We start from the raw sequence: 18118 nt of genomic DNA, 5'->3' as shown, positions 1-18118 counted from the left end.
GAAATTAACCCTGAATAGCCACTGGAAGGACTACTGATGCTGAAGCTGGAGTTGTAATACTTTGGTCACCTGATGGAAAGGACTGACTCACTGGAAAAGACCCTGATGCTGGGAAAGATTGAGGGCAGGAGGAGAAGGGGGCAACAGATGATGAGATGGTTGGGTGGCATCACTGTCTCAGTGGACAGTGAGTTTGAGCAAATTGTGGGAGACAGTGAAGGACAGGGAAGCCTGGCGAGCTGCAGCTCATGGAGTTGCAAAGAGTTGGACACAACTTAGCGACTGAACACTTAACTCAGCAGAGCACCCTCTCTCAAGTCCCACAGGACATTCAGAGTAGGCCTCTTCTGGAGGGAGACCTGGTCTGCATTGCTGGCATGAATTTGCTCAGCTCTCTTCCCTTGGAACTTTCTAGCTCTATGACTTTGGAAAAGTTACTTAACTCCTCTGAGCCTGACATGTGTGTGATATAGAGTAACTGAGTAACACATGTTAAATGGTTGGCCTGGACATGGTGAGGGCTGAAAGGAAGACTTGCTGTTATTTTGGACCGTCATTTACGATGTACTCACATCTCCTAGCATAGCTCCTGGCATGTAGCAGTTGCTCAATAAATGAATAAAATGGGTTCATTCATTAATCAATTGCATTCCACCACACCCTCCCACCTCAATCCCAGAGATGCTGTTATTTCTTCAAATTTGGAACCTCAGATGTAGCATCTGTTTGCTGTTTCCTTTAGTCTGGTGTTTCCTCTGGAAGGCAGGGCCCCTGGGGCTCCACACAAATTGACACCTGTCCCCACCCTGACTCCGTTCCAGAAATCGGGTAGCAGAGGGTGTCCTGAAGTGGCAGTCAGCAAACCAAGGTGTGAACATTTGTCCAATGAAACAGCATGAGACAGAGAATCGGAGGGATTCAGGCTCCAACTACTGTTCCTGGCTGTGTGACCTTGGGCAAGTTACTTAACCTCTCTGAATCCCCCGATTGTGGCATGAAAATGAGATGGGTGAGACTCAGCAGTATAAAGCTGCATGGAGATTATTCTGATGGTCCTCCTTCCCTGCTTTGGAAGACTGATATGGCAGGGTCAGAGCTTAGGGTTTCCAGAATTTGAAATTCTGAGGGGACCAGGAAAGAGGGGTGAACCAAAGCCACCACTGTTATCCTGGCCACAGAAAAGCGGGTAACTTGGAGGGCATAGGCGGATACCCTCCTATCCATGGGAAAAGGCACCATGACTATGGCTTAGGGCTGCCATGTTTCTCCCTTCACATGCAGTTGCAGCAACTGGGTTTGAGCCAAAAGCACAACTCCCAAGACTTCCCTGGTGGTCCAGTGGCTAAGGCTCTATGCTCCCATTGGAGGGGACTTTAGGTTCGATCTCTGTTCAGGGAACTAGATCTCACATGCTGCAACGGAAGATCTTGCATGCTGCAGTGAAGACTGAAGAACCCATGTGCTGCAACTAAGACACAGTGCAACTATATATGTATATACACACACACACATACATACATAAAGTGTTAGTCACTCAGTACTGTTCAACTCTGTGACCCTATGGACAATAGCCCACTAGGTTCCTCTGATCTGTGGGATTCTCTAGGCAAGAATACTGGAGCGAGTAAACGTTCCCTTCTCCAGGGGAAAAGACCTGATTCATTGGAAAAGACTGATGCTGGGAAAGATTGAGGGCAGGGAAGAAAGGGGTGACAGAGGATGAGATGGTTAGATGGCATCACCAGCTCAATGGACATGAGTTTGAGCAAACTCCAGGAGATAGTAAACCCTGGTGTGCTGCAGTCCATGGGGTCACAAAGATTCGCACACGACTCAGCAAATGAACAACAAATATATTTTTAAAAAACCACTTTGAAAGCAATTTAAAAAAGAGAGAGAGAAAAGAAATCAATTAGAATAATGTCTTTAAAAAAAAAACAAGAAGCCCAACTCCCTCCCCACTCTCTGAACAGAGAAAGTAAGCTTCACAACCCCTGGGTGGGAAGGTCGCAAAGTCACCCAGGCTCCCTCCCTCCGCCCCAGGGAGGACACACACATATTGGTGTGGTTCTGGAGTCTCCATTCTCGGCAGAGAGCAGCAGAGACCAAATGAGGGACTGAGATGCCAGACTGGGTGAGGGGGACCCTGCTTAGAAGGACTTCCAGGGAAAACCACTGTTGAGTGGAGCCTCTTCAGACTGGACCTGGGGAAGGTCCCTCGGGAAAGGCTCCCCCACCTTACTGTTGACATATACTTCCCCCAGATTGCCTTTGGTGCCTCAGACTTAAGTTATGAAAAATGTTGTTATTATTATAACATTTCATGGCCACCTCCCTCCCACCTCCCCGACTAGACAGGAAGCCTCTGGCAGGTAGAGGCCTGTCGGCACCTCCCTGAACAAACCCCTTCCCCCAGCACCCACTCACCTGCTTCCTTCCTTCACAGATACTTACTGAGCACTGATGTAGGTGCCAGGGACCCGACTTGAATGCCTGAGGCTCATCCTTTTGGGGTGTCAGCTGCTAAATCTCCCAGTTTGGTCTCCCAGGTTCCCCAAGGGAAAAAGTCCCCTACTCTATTCCCAGAAGGGCACAGTGGATCCAGTCTGGCAAGGAGAAGCCACGAGTGGTGTGCTTGCAATGAAAACCAATTTCTGCGTTCTTCCTTCCCACAGTACCAGGGGTGATGGTCCCATGGAAAACTTTAAAATTATTTATTTATTTTTGGCTGTGCTGGGTCTTTGCTGCTGTACTTAGTTGTGGTGAGTGGTGGTTCCTCTCTAACTGCAGTGCGTGGGCTTCTCATAAGGGTGGCTTCTCCTGTTGCTTCAGTAGTCCTGGCTCTAGGGACCCAGGCTCAATAATTTTGGTGCATGGGCTTAGTTGTTCCATAGCATGTAGGATCTCCCCGGACCAGGGACAGAACCCGTGTCCTCTGCATTGGCAGGCGGATTCTTAACCACTGGACCACCAGGAGAGTCTCCCAAGGAAAATTCACATGTAGGATCTGGAATCTCAGTGGGGAAGCAAGCTCAGACTCCTTTCAGAAGAATCCCTGTGGCCCAGACCAGGCCTGAACCCTGGGAAACATGTCGAAGGTCACTGGCATGTGCAGGCATGGGCAAAGTCCGGGCCAATGGGAGCCTCTCTTTCTCTCACACTGGCTTAGAATTTCTCATTTAGCTCTGGGGACAGCCAGCTTAGACATCTGGCCTGGGATTGCAGAGCTAAGATTCCAAAGAAAAAATTCCAGGGCAATTATCTCAGGAGTTTTAGTTTCCCCGCTTTCAACCTTTCCATGATCCCTTTCACACCATCCTGGAATCTTCTAACTTAGCCTCTTGCTTCCCAGGCTCCTGCCATTGGTCCTGATATCCTCAAAGCCTGGAATACCCTCTTTCCAGCCCCATACCTGAATCCTACCTCCTCCAATGCCAGATCCAACACCACCTTCTCCAAGAAGTCTCCTTGATCCTCCCAGGGAGAATGCGTCTCTCTCTCTCATTGGAACACCCAAGTTCAGGCTGTGGTTAGGACTTTGGCTTTCAAAATCAGACAGGACTGGATTCATAGGCTGGCTCTGCCCCTTCCTAGATAAGTTCTCTCTTCTCACTGTGCCTGTGTGTTCCCATCTACAGTACTGCAAGTGCCCTATATACAAAGCTTCAAGTTGAGAACTTTCAAAGATGCGAACATGCATTTGCATGTCCCATCACATAAGGGGTGAGTGAAATTGCAGCTTGCCCTCCATCTCCTATTGCTGATGATCCTTCAGGTCAACCAACTTCCTCACCCCCTCTCCAGTCAGTAATTCTTCTTGCCTGTTCACTCGATGCCAGCCCCTGTATGCCAGCTGCTGCACTGTACTACTGTACTTTTTGAGGTACTGTACTCTAAGATTTAAAGCATTTTCTTTATTTTTTGTGTTTATTTTTTATGCTATTTGTGGGAGAAGTATTATAAACTTATTGCAATACAGTACTGGATAGCCAATTATGCTAGTTGGGTACCTAGGCTAGCTTTGTTGGACTTAGGAACAAATTGGACTTATGAACGTGCTCTTGGAACAGAACTCATTCATAGGGGGCTAATGACAATACCTCTCCTTTCCCACATTGTTTTTGAGAGGATTAATTGTTTTCACACAGGTTTAGACTAGTGCCTGGTACCTAGTAAGCTATCTCTCTTTATTTATAACATCCTCCCCATAGCAGAGCATCTTCTCTACCAGAGGGAAGCTCAACCCATAGAAGAAATCCCATGAATGTGTGTTGAATGAATGAATGAATGAATCAGGAGGGACTGGACCAGCACTGCAGGTGTGAGCTTTCAAGAGTTGCTGTCAATGCTGTTCAAGATGGTCTCCTGGGGTTGATCCCAACAGTGACCCTTTCGACCTTGGTCTCAAGGAAATGCCGCCCAGACACAGGGTCTTCTGCCCATCTGATTCTTGGCTGTTCCTCTGGGCGAGTTTCCCAAGTGTCTCAGGCTGCCTGGCCTCCTCCCTGGCGGTGGACAAGGAAGGTGGGGGCACAGAGCATGCTGGTTGAACCCTTTCTTCATAGGTGGTAGAGGGCAGACCAGGGCCGACCTCAGTGGCACCGTGGCCAAGTTCTGCCCTGGGAGAAGCTGTCACTCCTTACCCTGTGGACTCAAGTCCAGAGCCCCGTAGTGATGGTCATGGCTCTCTCCTGAAGATTCTCATATCTACTTCTCCATCTCGTTCTGAAAACGTCAGCCTTCGGGACAGTGAAAGCAGGATGTATTTGAAGCCCCTCTTCTCCTTGTATGGATCTAGCTCTGGGAGGCAGCAGGGAACTGGAGCCAGATGGCTATGCCACATGGAAGGAAATCCCAAAGCCTCTGCCTCTTTGTCGCCTAACTCTCTGCTCTACCTCCTGGCTCTCATGATGCCAGAAAGATACACCCCAAAGGTGCTTCTCAGTCTCCTGGGCCGGGTTCCAGCTGGGAAGACAGGTTGTAGTTTGCCTTTCTCCTGACTTGCCCAGAAATACTTGGTTCCCTCCCTGGCAACCCAACCTTTCACATGTACTCCTACTATTGGTGAACTAGATCTCCCATTTACACTTTAGAGCAAAGCTTGGCAGACTATAAAAGATCAGAGAGTAAATATTGTAAGCTTTCTGAGTCATACCATCTCACTTGGAACTATACAACTCTGCCACCACAGCACAAAACCACAGACAACATAGACAGTACAACCATAGACAACACCTAAACAAATAAGCATTCCCAGGCAGCTCAGTGATAAAGAATCTGCCTGCCAGTGCACGAGATGGACAAGACTTAGCGACTAAACACACACATATCCCAATCAAGTTATTTATCAAAGTTATACTAAAATTTAAATTTCCTATGTTTTCCATATGACACAAAATATTGTTTTTTCTTTTGACTTTTCCTGATCATTGAAAAAGTAAGAACCCTCTGGAACTTATGGGCCTTATAAAAACAAGCTTTGGGTTCAACTTGGCCCATGGGCCATGGTTTTCAAAGCTCTGGTCCTTCCATACCTCTCAGGAGAGCATCCTCTGGCTGCAAACTCAGTTCCAGGGGTGCACAAAGCAGCTATCTTCCATTCAGTCTGAGCAAACTGTTCCAGGGGCTGGATTGAGAATCACAGGGGCACAGAAAAGGAGGGAGGCACCCAGCCTGCCCTCAAGGAACTTTTCATCCAATGGAGGGTGGATCCAAGACAAGTCCAAGGAAGATTCTGATATAAAATCCAGGAAGGTTGGCATCGTGAGAGAGACTTTACCTTTTCCAGTGAATAAAAAAGTTCACCATGGAATATAAATTGGTGTAGCTGTTATGGATACACTATGGAGTTTCCTTGAAAAATTAAAAATAGGGGCTTCCCTGTTGGTCCAGTGGTTGATCTGCCTTGCTCTGCAGGGGATGCAGGTTCAACCACTGGTCAGGGAACTAAGATCTCACATGCTGCCTGGAGCTACTGAGCCTGCAAATTCTGGAGCCTGAAGGCATGCCACAATGAAGAGCCCACATGCCGCAACTAAGACCCAATGCAGCCAAAAATGAAATAAATAAATATTTAAAAACTAAAAGTAGATTTGCCATGTAATCCAGCAATCCCAGCCTTGGGCATATATTCATAGAAAATCAAAGTTTTAAAAGATACATGAACTCCAATGTTTAATGCAGCATTATTTATAATAGCCAAGATGTGGAAACAGGCTAAGTGTCCATCTCCACCAGATGAATGGGTAAAGAAGATGTGGCATGTGTGTGTGTGTGTGTGTGTGTTAGTAGCTCAGTCGTGTCTGACTCTTCAAGACCCCGTGGACTGTAGCCTGCCAGGTTCCTCTGTCCGTGGGGTTTCCCAGTCAAGAATACTGGAGTGGGTTGCCATTTCCTCCTCCAGGGGATCTTCCCAACCCAGGGATCAAACCTGTGTCTCCTGCATTGGCAGGCTTATTTTTTACCCCTGAGCCACCAGGGAAGCCCAATAGAGTATTACTCAGCCATAAAAAGGAATGAAACAATGCCATTTGCAGCAACATGGATGAACCTAGAGACTGTCATACCAAGTAGAGTAAGCCAGACAAAGACATATATGATGTCATTTACACGTGGAATCTAAAAAATGATACAAATGAACTTATTTACAAAACAGAAACAGACTCACAGAAAACAAATGGAGAAAAGTGGGGGGGGGGGAGTAAAGGGCTAACATATACATACTGCTTTATATAGAATAGATCATCAGTAAGGACCTACTGTATAGTATGGGGAACTCTACTCAATACTCTGTAATAACCTATATGAGAAAATAATTTGAAAAAGAATAGTTTATATATGTATAACTGAATCACTTTGCTGCCCACCTGAAACTAACACAACATTGTAAATCAACTATACTCTAATAAAAATAAAAAGTTCTCTGTAAGTTGAGTTGAGAGGGTTGAGGGAGACTAATGGGCTCCCTGGGAGAACAAATGTGGCATGAAAGATTTCATGGAGGAAATGGCATAAGAGACAAACTTGAAGAAATCAGACCTCTAGGACTGATCTTCAACCCTAGTCTCACTTCAGTGAAAGGGAGGCTTCTGACTTTTGCATAAAGGCACTGAGCACATATAGCTACTCCCCACTTTCCTCCCCCATAAGCCATCCTTTGGTGGTGAGCTCCTCAGGACAGGTGTAGGCGCAGGGGCTTGTCTTATTTCTGAGCCTCTGGACTCCCAAGAACATTTTTTTGGCACTATTTATTTTGGTGTTAGTGTTAAGTCGCTCAGTCATGTCCGACTCTGCAACCCCAGGGACTATAGCCCGCCAGGGTCCTCTGTCCATGGGATTTCCCAGGCAAGAATACTGGAGTGGGTAGCCATTTCCTTCTCCAGGGGATCTTCCCGACCCAGGGATCAAATCCAGGTCTCCTTCTTTGCAGGCAGATTCTTTACCGTTTGAGATACCAGGGAAGTCCCTTGCTAAGACTGAACTGAAGTTGGGATTGGAAGGGGGAGGATGAAAAAGATGTCTGATGGAAATTGGGCCCAATAGATTGGGTTGTTCCCTCTGTTTTATCCAGCTCTCCAGACCCCAGAATAACATTATCCAAGGAATGTGCCAGCTGTTTTGGGCACAACTTTAGAGTTTCTTTTATTTTTTTAAAATTAATTTATTTTTGGCTGTGCTGGGTCTTCGTTGCGATGCTCGTGCTTCTCATTGCTGTGGTTTCTCTTGTTGTGGAGCCCAGGCTCTAGGGTACCGGATCAGCTGTGGCACATGGGCTCAAGAGCACAGGGTCAGTAGTTGTGATGCATGGGCTTAGTTGCTCTGAGGTAAGTGGAATCTTCCCAGACCAGGAATTGAACCTGTGTCCTCTGCATTGGCAGGTGGATTCTTAACCACCGCACCACCAAGGAAGCCCCAATCTTAGAGTGTTTTAGAGGGGCCTCTGAGTCAGGGGAAGAGGTCTTAAAGCAGTTCTGACTGATCATACCTTGGGCAGAGGGAGGGAGGGACCCCCCAAGAGTAGCTCATCTGGACTTCCCTGGTGACCCATTGGATAAGAATCCACCTGCCAGTGTAGAAGACACAGGTTCAGTCCCTGGTCTGGGAAGATTATATGTACCGAGGAGCAGCTGGGTCCCAGAGCCACAACTACGGAGCCTGGGCTCTAGAGCCGAGAGCTGTAACTATTCACTTGCTCCAACTACTGAAGCCCTCGTGCCTACAGCCTGCAATGAGAAGCCCATGCACTGCAACTAAGAGGAGCCCCCACTCGACACAACTAGAGGAAACCTGTGCACAGCGATGAAAACTCAGCACGGCCAGAAAAAACAAAAGTAGCTCATCTGTGATCCTGTCCTGAGGCTTATACTTCCCATGTCTTGCCACATAAGATGTGATGCCATTCAGTCAGACAGATGGCAGAGGCATTACTGCATGGCAGATGAAACCACAGGCTCAGGAGGCTGACTCTTTTTGCTCTGCCACAAATAACCCACCTATAGGGACTTGAGCAAGTGAGATTGTCTTTCCCTCAATTTTCTCATCTGTAAGTCAACAGTAATGAGTATCGACCTCAGGGAGCCGGTGTGATGATAAAATGAGATGATTTAGGGGAGCACATTGTCAGATTGTCCTTAAGGGTTCCACAAATGCTAGTTCTTATTATCTGATGTCACCTCGGGACCCTTCCTTGGATCCAGGCAGCATCTTGAGTCCTGACTGTCAGGACCACCTCTGAGTCTGATCTAAATCCCACCTGCTGGGACTTCCCTGGTGGTCCAGTGCTTAAGACTTTGCCTTCCAAGGTAGGGGGGTGTTGGTTTGATCCCTGGTCAGGAACTAAAGGGGGTGTCCCAGGTGGCTCAGACAGTAAAGAATCTGCCCGCAAAAGATTCTGCCTGTAGTGGGAACTAAGATCATACCTCCCTCACAGCCAAAAAGACATAAAATACAGAAGCAATATTGTAACAAATTCAATAAAGGCTTAAAAAAAGGTACATATAAAAATAATCTTAAAAAAATCAGTGAATCAGTCCCTCCTACCATAGGTGGACCCCAGCTTCTCTGATAGCCTTCTAGGACAGGGACGCACACGGCCACCTTATGCCGACCCTCTAATCTCAGCTCCTTCCCCTTCTCCCCTCCCCTGTGATTATCATCAACTCCCTGGAGCTAGCGGGCAGGCTTGGCTGCGCCCCATGCCCCTTTGAAGTCCGCAGCCAGGTTCCCAGTCCCACACACTGACTTCTGAGAAAGCTGCTTCCCATCAAATCCTGCCGCCAAAAAGACTCCCCTCTTAGGTATTCCTGCCAACTCCGTTTTATAATCTCCGCGCCGGGGAGGGAGGACAGTATAGGCACTTTGTGCGCAGGAAGGAAGCAATTAAATTATTAGCACTTTGAGAAATTAAACGACATAACTTATGGCAGAATAAGTTTAGCAAAAAAAAAAAAAAAAAAAACCCTTGTAATGTGAGAAAACAATTAAAAAGAATTATATAAGGTTGGGCTCGCTCCTTTATTGCAATAGAGTTAGCAGTTCATTGATTATCGTCTTGTTATAATGCAGCAGAATGGTGCGGGCTGCCACGGAGGCAGCGATACTCAGGAAGTGAGATGCTTAGCTGGGCCCTGCAAAAAGATGTAGAGGAGCAGCTGAAAGGTTTTCCTGCAGTGGGACAGGGGAGGGGAGACTGGGGTCAGAGGAGGATCCCCAGAGCAACTCTTGCTTCTCCTGGCTCCTGCTCTGGTAGACCTTGTCAGTTTCAGCCTGCCCAGACCCTGTGCCAGCAATTCCGCTCCTAGGTATTCAGTCCAGAGAAACGTTCACATGGCTCCAAAAGGGACATGGACAAGGATGATCCTGAGGCACCCAGAGTGGCCCTCTCTGGGCGAGTGGAAAGGTAAAACGAGATGGATGTGCTAAGCAGCAGCAGCAAGAAGCTACAGATGGCATGCCCATAGAACCACGTGGTTACATCTTAAAAACTTTGTGCTACACAGCAATGAAAAACACATCAATGAAAAACAGCAGAGGAATGCTACCTATACCACATGGAGGAGTCTCCCAGAAAAGTTGAGGGAAAAAAACAAGACATGAAAGAGGCCCCCACTGTGTGGTTCCATTTAGATGAAGTTCAAGAACAGGCTGAACTAACAGGTGGTGACAGAAGCTGGAATAGCAGTTACTTCTGGCAGCAGAAGGGGGAAGGGAAAAAAAAAAGAAGGGGGAAGGGAAGAGTTTATTGACTGGGATGGGGCACAGTGGAATCTTTCTAGGCTGTTGGAAATGTATTATCTTTTGAGCTAGGTGGTGGTTACACAGGTTGTACACATAGATAAAGAACTGAGTTTTATACTTAAGACCATACTTTGCTTGTTGTATGCATGTTATCCTTCAATAGGGGAGTACACAGCAAAAAATTTTGCCCAAGGGAAAAAGTAGGAAACATGGAGATATGACACAACACCATTTATGCAAATAAAAACCCACAGGCATGTGAAACAACACTGCCCATCCTCTAAGAACTCAGCAAATGGAAAGATAGACACTTTCATTTGGACATAGGCTATGGGGATGGCTCACACAGTAAAAAAGCTGCCTGCAATGCAGGAGATTCAGGTTCATTCCCTGAGGGAAGATCCCTTGGAGTAGGAAATGACAACCCACTCCAGTATGCTTGCCTTGAGAATTTCACAGACAGAAGAGTCTGGTGGGTTCCAGTCCATGGGTCACAAAGAGTTGGACATGACTAAGCGACTAACACACTTAGGGTGATAAAAGGAAACAAATGAATGAATGTATGAATGAATGAAACCAAGAATAAAGCCCTGCAAAGACTAATTATAATAACAGGCTATGAAGGGAGAGTATGGTTAACTTAACCCTGCCTTTGAGGTAGAAGTTTGTAGAAAATCATTAGTTAATTAATCAGGAGATCTTAGGGCTGAATGTTATCTGTATGGGGTGTTGGGACATTTTGATCTGAGGGGTGAGTGTAGAACCAGTCACCAATGCCTACCAAGGGGCCAAGGAGGCACCTATCTCATGTTTCTATCCTTCTCTACTGTCCGCCGAATGACACCACCATTCCCACTGCCTTAGAGGACCTCACATATGATTCGCAGATCCCTGGGGTAAATTTACTGGGGCCTGCACTTAGCTCAGACCTCCCACTCCCAGCTGGGTTCCCCTAGCAGTTTTCTTAATCTCTGGATTTCAGCTTGTCTGTTACATGGATGATAAACAGTGTCCTAGGTGAGGGTGTTGAGCAGGTGTTTGTTTGCTAGATCAAATGAAAGTTAACACCTAGATCAGAAGATAACACTTTTTTATTTGGCTGGGCTGTGCAGCTCATGGGCTTCCCAGGTAGCTCAGGAGTAAAGAATCCGCCTGCAAATACAGGAGACGGGGGAGATGTGGGTTTGATCCCTGGGCTGGGAATATCCCCAGGAGGAGGAAATGGCAACCCATTCTAGTATTCTTGCCTGGAAGATCTCATGGACAGAGGAGGCTAGTGGACTACAGTCCATGAGAGTCACGAAGAATTAGACGCGACCGAGCACAAGCGTGAGCAAGTACAGCTTGTGGGATCTTCGTTCCCCAATCAGGAATTGAACCCTGGTCTTGACAGCAAAAGCTCTGAGTCCTAAGCACTGGACTGCCAGGGAATTCCCTCAGCAAAAAAATTTTTTTTAGTTGCAGCATGTGGGATCTAGTTCCCTAAACAGGAATTGAACCCACCCGGGACCCCTTGCATTGCACAATCTTAGCCAATGGGTTACCAGGGATGTCCCTTAGCAAAGGTTTTATGTAGAAAAGAAAAGTGAAGTCAGATCTGACTCTTTACGATCCCATGGACTATAGCCTACCAGGTTCCTCCGTCCATGGAATTTTTCCGGCAAGAACACTGGAGTGGGTTGCTATTTCCTTCTCCAGGGGATCTTCCTGACCCAGGGATCAAATCCTGGTCTCCCACATTGCAGGCAAATGCTTTACCGTCTGAGCCATTGTAGACGGGGAAGCCTGTGTAGAAAGGCATATAGTAAATACTTAAAGCTTCGTGGTCCATAAGGTCTGTGTAACAGCTACTCTGGAAGAAGTCATAGATATAAATGGATGTGCATGGCTGTGTTCCAATAAAACTTTACTTATCAACACTGAAATTTAAGTATCATATGATTTTCATGTGCCACAAAATATCATTCTTTTGCTTTTTTTCCCCCAAACCATTTAAAAATGTGAGGATAGTTCTTAGCTTGAGAGTTGTACACAGACAGGTGGGGGTGGGTGCTGGGTTTGGCCAGGCTGTAGTTTGCTGAGCCCTGGTCTAGAGGAGGGAGTGAGTTGGAGCAGGGCCTGGCACATAGCAAGTGCTCAAGAAAGTTCAGCTGTTGCTGCTGTCACCCTCACTGTACAGTGAGATAGCAGAGGTGTGGAGAAGTGAAGTGGCTTCCCGGAGTCGTTGGGGAGTTAGTGGCAGAGCTGAAACTCTGACCCAGATCTGAGTTCACATTCAAAGGGATGGTCTTAAATCCACTTTGAAAAATGTTCAAAGAAGGAAGAGTCTGCTGATACCTTTTCCAGGGCCCATCCGTTTTTGCTTAAAAAATTATTTGCTTATTTTTGCTGGGTCTTTGATATTACCTGAGGACTTCCTCTAGTTTCAGCAAGCAACCATCTTGTCACTGTGCTTGGGCTTCTTATTGTGGCGGCTTTTTGCAGAGCCGGGTTCTAGGCGCACAGGCACAGTAGTTGTGGTGCATGTGTTTAATTGCCCCGTGACATGTGGAATCTTTCCAGACCAGGGATCAAACTTGTATCCTCTGCATTGGCAGGTGGATTCTGAACCACTGGACCACCAGGGAAGCCCAGGGCCCACCTCTTGCAGCAAGAAGTCTGGCGTCAGTCTGGGTGGCTAGTTGCACCTGATGAATCAGAGGACTCCTTGCATCCATCGAGTGCATTTTTACCCTTCAAAGCCCTTGGTCATCCTTTATCTAGATGGAGTGACCAATGTGACTTTACACTACTGACTCCTAATCTTTTTTTTTGTCCTATGGCATCAATGTGATGAGTTTTTTCATTCTGTGGATGCCATTAGGGGCATCAGAGTGAGCTTCTGATTTCATTTACATAAGGTTCAAAACCAGTGGTGTTGGGGAGAGGGATAAATTGGGAGATTGGGATTGACCTATACACACTACTATATGTAAAATAGGTAACTAATAAGAATCAATAGCACAGGGAACTCTACTCCATACTCTAATGACCTATATGGGAATAGAATCCAAAAAAGATTGGATATATGTATAACAGAAAGTTCAAAACCAGGCAATGCTAATTTGTGCTATTAGAAGCCAGGAGAGTGGTTCCTGGGGCAGGAGACATGTGGGGGCGTCTGGGGTTCAGGAAATGCTCCACCTCTTGATCTGAGAATGGTCTTTGTGAAAAGGCATTGAACCTACATTTATGATCTGGGCATGTTTCTGGGCAGATGTTCTACTCAGATAAACTGCACAGAAAATAGCTCCAAAAGCATCCTGGGAAAAAGAGTGAACTTTTCATGAGTCTAGGTGTGGGAACAGGAAGGCATTGCTGATGTCACCCAAGCCTTATTGCTCTGCTGGGCAGCAAAGGACCCAGTTTCGGAAGAGACCAGAAGTTCACCAGCCCATATGCACCTTAACATATAAGCTAGTCTTGTTTCTCTGGAGCACAGAAAATGTGTGAGTATATATGTGAAAGTGTGTAATGTGTGTGCAAGTGTGGATGGGTGTGATTGTGCTTGATGTGAGACGTGTGTGTGTATGTGTGACTCTCACCTTAAAACGCCCCAGAAACTTCCCTCTCCCTTTTGAGTTTGGATGTGGGATCTAGCAGGTGCATGTGTACACACATGTGTAGTGTGTGCCACACGTGGAGGTTCTGGGACTCCTCTCCCTGGTGCAAGTACTTGGCACACACCCCCTGTTATTCCTCCTATAAATAGCCTTTATGTGTTTTTGTAATGCACAGATATGGTAATGCTGCAGATTTATGCAGAGAAAATGGCTTCTGGTAACTGGCTGACCCTTTGTAGCCACTGCTCATTTGGGTAGATCTCGGGCCCTCTATTTGTTTCTGGAGGGTTTGCTGGAATTCTCTCTGAAGTGTGCCAAGCTTCCTGCCTAGGAAAAGAAATTGATATGACTTATTTAATTCAGATGATTACATTCTCTCATTCGCAGAGAGCAAACTCAGATTCTTGCATTACAGGACCCTGAAGGAGAGAGGGAAGAATGGAGAAGATTGAAACATGGTGATTCCAGCTAGAGCTGGAAGAGAACCTACCTCCCTTGGAAGGAGTTTCACACACTTGGACCTGAAAGATTGGTCTTCACAGACCTTAGACTGAGGTCCCCTAGTTCCAGCCTTTAGCAGCAGACCCCACCCACTGAGCTCCACCCCTGCTTACATCTCTGCCTCCCTTGAGCTTGACTCTTCTAGTCCTAAGAGCATGCCATGCCCCGACATGTTTCTCTAGTTCCTGGAACATCTTCCTTCACTCTCAGCCCACTGGGTGAACCCTGATTTGTTCTTAACTCATTTCAGACGTGCTGTTTTATGAGAGGTTTTTCCATCTCCCCTCCCTTGCAAATATGTCGATTCTGGTGCTTACCACACACAGCTATAATTCTTTGCACATGTGTTTTTCTCCCACATTCGGCCACGAGTTTCTCCTGGGTAGAGACTGTATGTCTTGTTCATCTCTGAATCACCGGATCTCAGGGCAATGGTGGCCACAGAGGAGATGCTGGGTGAATAGAAGCTTCCTGACTGAGCACACAAGTGGGGGTGGGGTGGGGTGCTGTTAACGGGTGGGAGGACCTGTGGGACAAACTCCACAGGCCTCAAATGCAAACACACAGATGTGTACATGGCTCCTCACCATGCCACCCCTCCTATGCTAAAGAGTATTCACCCCAGGCAGGGACTTCCCTGGTGGTCCAGTGGTTAGGACTCTGTGCTTCCACTGCAGGGAACGTGGGTTCCATCCCTGGTTGGGGAATCAAGCTCCCATACAGTGGGCAGCGTGGTCAAGAAATAAAAATAATAAATAAAGAAAGAATATTCACTCGGGCAAGTACAAGTTCCCGGCCCCTCACTCACTGAGTTGAATTGTGTCAGTCAATTCTTGTTTTACACCCCTTGGCACTTGCTTTTCAGAAGGACTCTGGGTGGCAGCGACTGTCCTTTCAGACAAGGTCAATTTGCATCTCAAATAGCCCAAGACGAGGGTGAAAGGTGGGACAGGAGGGGCATTCTGATGTTCGACCAAGACCAGGTTGGGGGGACTTGGTGATTTGGGAGACTGGTTGGAATCAGGCGGCTCTGCACAGAGTCACAGGCTGGGGTGGGAAGGCTTGTAGGGAAAAGGGTTAGATCAGTGATCCAGAAGAGAGAAGGATCAAAGGCTGCCCAGAGAGATGCTATCTCTCCATGGATGAATGTCCCCATAGGCATTGGCTACTCCTCTGCACTCAAGCGCTTGCTAGCCACGGAAGCTCTTGTGAGAACACATACGAGCACTTGGCGTGGAAAATGCACGAACGAAAGGATGAAAGAATTCATTGTCTGAGTTGGGCACGTGATTTATGTCCTTGGGACTCATGTCTTCTCACCTGGAATTGAGGGTGTGGAAGTACAGGAGCCTTTCTGCTTCTGCTCCTGCCCGACTTCCCTCTGTGTTGGTTCATGGCATGTGTGCTGCCCAGACATAAATAATCCTACACCAACATTAAATATTAATTTTGCCTTCACCCTCTTGGTATCCTCTTGGGCTCTCAGCATAGGGGTGTGGAGACTCTGGAGTCAGACAAGGGATGGTGTCCATGTTTGAGCTTGCCACTAAGCTAATTGTGTGATGTAGGGCAGATTCTTTTATCTTTATTTTTTACTTTTTGGTCACACTGCGTGGCACGTGGGATGTTAGTTCCCTGACCAGGGATTGAACTTGAGCCCTCTGCAGTGGAAGCTCAGTCTTAACTGCTGGACCACCAGGGAAGTCCCGGGGTAGGTTCTTTCAGAAGCCGGTTGTCCTGATCCCTTAGAGATGTGAGCGTGAAGTGAGATAATACATTCAAAAAGTTTCGCAACCTGTCAGTGTTACTAAGACGGCGTTCTTTATGATGATTCCACACAGTGGGAGCTCAGTAAACTCTCAGTAAACAAAGTGACGGAGTTTCTGGATTTTCTTCTATAAATACCTTTGCTCAGGCTCAGCTAACGTTAATTCCCCTGTGTGTGTGTTTAAGGGCCTTCATCCCAATGCTGCCGGGAGCTTGAAGCAGTGTGACCAGAAGTTCTCCATCACCCCATAAAGCCCAGCACCTAAACGATGCACCTTTGTTCCTCCCGTAAGTCAACAGAAGCGGTGGGGGTAGGGGTGGGGGTGGGGGAAACGAAGGAGCCCTTAGCAGGTAGGAGCAAGTCGGTTCAGTCTCTGTGCAAGTCACCACCAATAAAACCTAATCAATGCAACCCCTTTTAAGTTGGTTGGATCAGTGACCCAGAAAATAGCTCCCCTGCAGAAAAGGAAATGATAGTCAATAAACTGAGACGTCAATGGAAAAAATCTATTAAAGTGAGTGAGATATCAGGAGACCTCTGGTGTTAACGGAGACCCTTTGGAACGGAGCCACGGACAGAGAGTGGGTTTTTAACCCTCTCAAGGCCAGAGTCGCATCTGCCCCAACCCAGCAGCTTCTGCAGTTTCTGCTGCTTTGCTCAGTCCTATGTCTCCCCAAGGGCTTCCCTGGTAGCTCAGGGGTAAGAATATGCCTGCCAATGGAGGAAACACAGGAGATGCAGGAGACGTGGGTTCAATGCCTGGGTCAGGAAGATCCCCTGGAGAAGGAAATGGCAACCCACTCCAGTATTCTTGCCTGGAGAATCCCATGGACAGAGGAGCCTGGTGGGCTACAGTCCATGGGGTCGTAAACGAGTCGGGCACGACTTAGTGACTAAACAACATGTCTCCCCAGATGGTAGGGAGGAGCCCATGTTGTGCTGAGTGCTTTGAGCTGCTTGACCATTCAGGGTTCTCTCCTAGATGATTGGCAGGTGGGACTGGTCTGAGGCTCTGTCTGGGGGGCTTCCCTAGAGATGACACCTCTCTGGCTCACAGGGAAAGGAGCTGGGGGTCTCTGCATCCTCAGTTGTAAGAGCTGCTCTGATCTGGTTGTGTGGAGCCAGATGCCTCACCTGAGCCGGAACTGCTGCCACTACCCTGCCAATCAACAAGGCCTCTTGCCTCTGTGACTTACAAGGAGATGAAAGCTGTCCCTGAGAATCTGTTCTGCAATAAAGTCAAGTGTTCTCCCGGCCTGACTGTGGTGTCAGTGACTCTTCACACTCCCTGTGGTCGAGTAGGGCAGACGATGAGGGTAAAGCTGTTGAATCAAGAAAGATGTGGGATATACAATGGAATATTACTCAGCCATAAAAAGGAACACATTTAAATCAGTTCTAATGAGGTGGATGAACCTAGAGCCTATTATACAGAGTGAAGTTAAGTCGGAAAGAGAAAAACAAATATATATTGATGCATATATATGGAATCTAGAAAGATGTACTGATGAGCCTATAGGCAGGGCAACAATGGAAACACAGACATAGAGAACAGACTTACAGACAGGGGAGAGGGGGAGGAAGGAGAGGGTGGGATGAATGAAGAGAGTAGCATGAAAATATGTACACTGCCATATATAAAATAGAGTCAATGGGAATTTGCTGCATGACTCAGGGAACTCCACCCGGGGCTTTGTAACAACCTAGACGGGTGGGAAGAGGTGGGAAATGGGAGGGAGGTTCAAGAGGGAGGGGACATATGTGTACCTATGACTGATTCATGTTGATGTATGGCAAAAATCAATGCAATAATGTAAAGCAATTATCCTTCAATTAAAAATAAATTAATTTAAAAAAGAAAGATGTGGGAAGCACATGAGCAGGAGAGTGTACAGGATGGCGTGTACAGGTTGTGGGATGGCCGGACAGTCCACCCCAGGCCCTTGTCCCATGCCCCTCATGACCACCAGCCCTGAGCTGCATGGCTTATGTCTCTGCGTGCAGCTGCCAC

General features: G+C 47.2%; 1 long non-coding RNA gene across 2 annotated transcripts in view; it reads left to right on the top strand.

The window, feature by feature from the left end:
• The window catches only part of LOC136149343 (uncharacterized), a 32705-nt gene extending 15056 nt beyond the window's left edge, over positions 1 to 17649 (top strand). For both annotated transcript variants that reach the window (XR_010659662.1, XR_010659663.1), the window contains exons 2-3: positions 16293 to 16394; positions 17165 to 17649. This is a non-coding gene — a long non-coding RNA (uncharacterized lncRNA). The remainder of the gene's footprint in view (positions 1 to 16292; positions 16395 to 17164) is intronic.
• Positions 17650 to 18118: the final 469 nt, after the last annotated feature.

The sequence above is a fragment of the Muntiacus reevesi genome, chromosome 18, assembly GCF_963930625.1.
Source record: "Muntiacus reevesi chromosome 18, mMunRee1.1, whole genome shotgun sequence".
In the NCBI taxonomy this organism is placed as follows: domain Eukaryota; kingdom Metazoa; phylum Chordata; class Mammalia; order Artiodactyla; family Cervidae; genus Muntiacus; species Muntiacus reevesi.
Note: the sequence above shows the minus strand (reverse complement) of the source record. Positions and strands in the feature narration are given on the sequence as shown.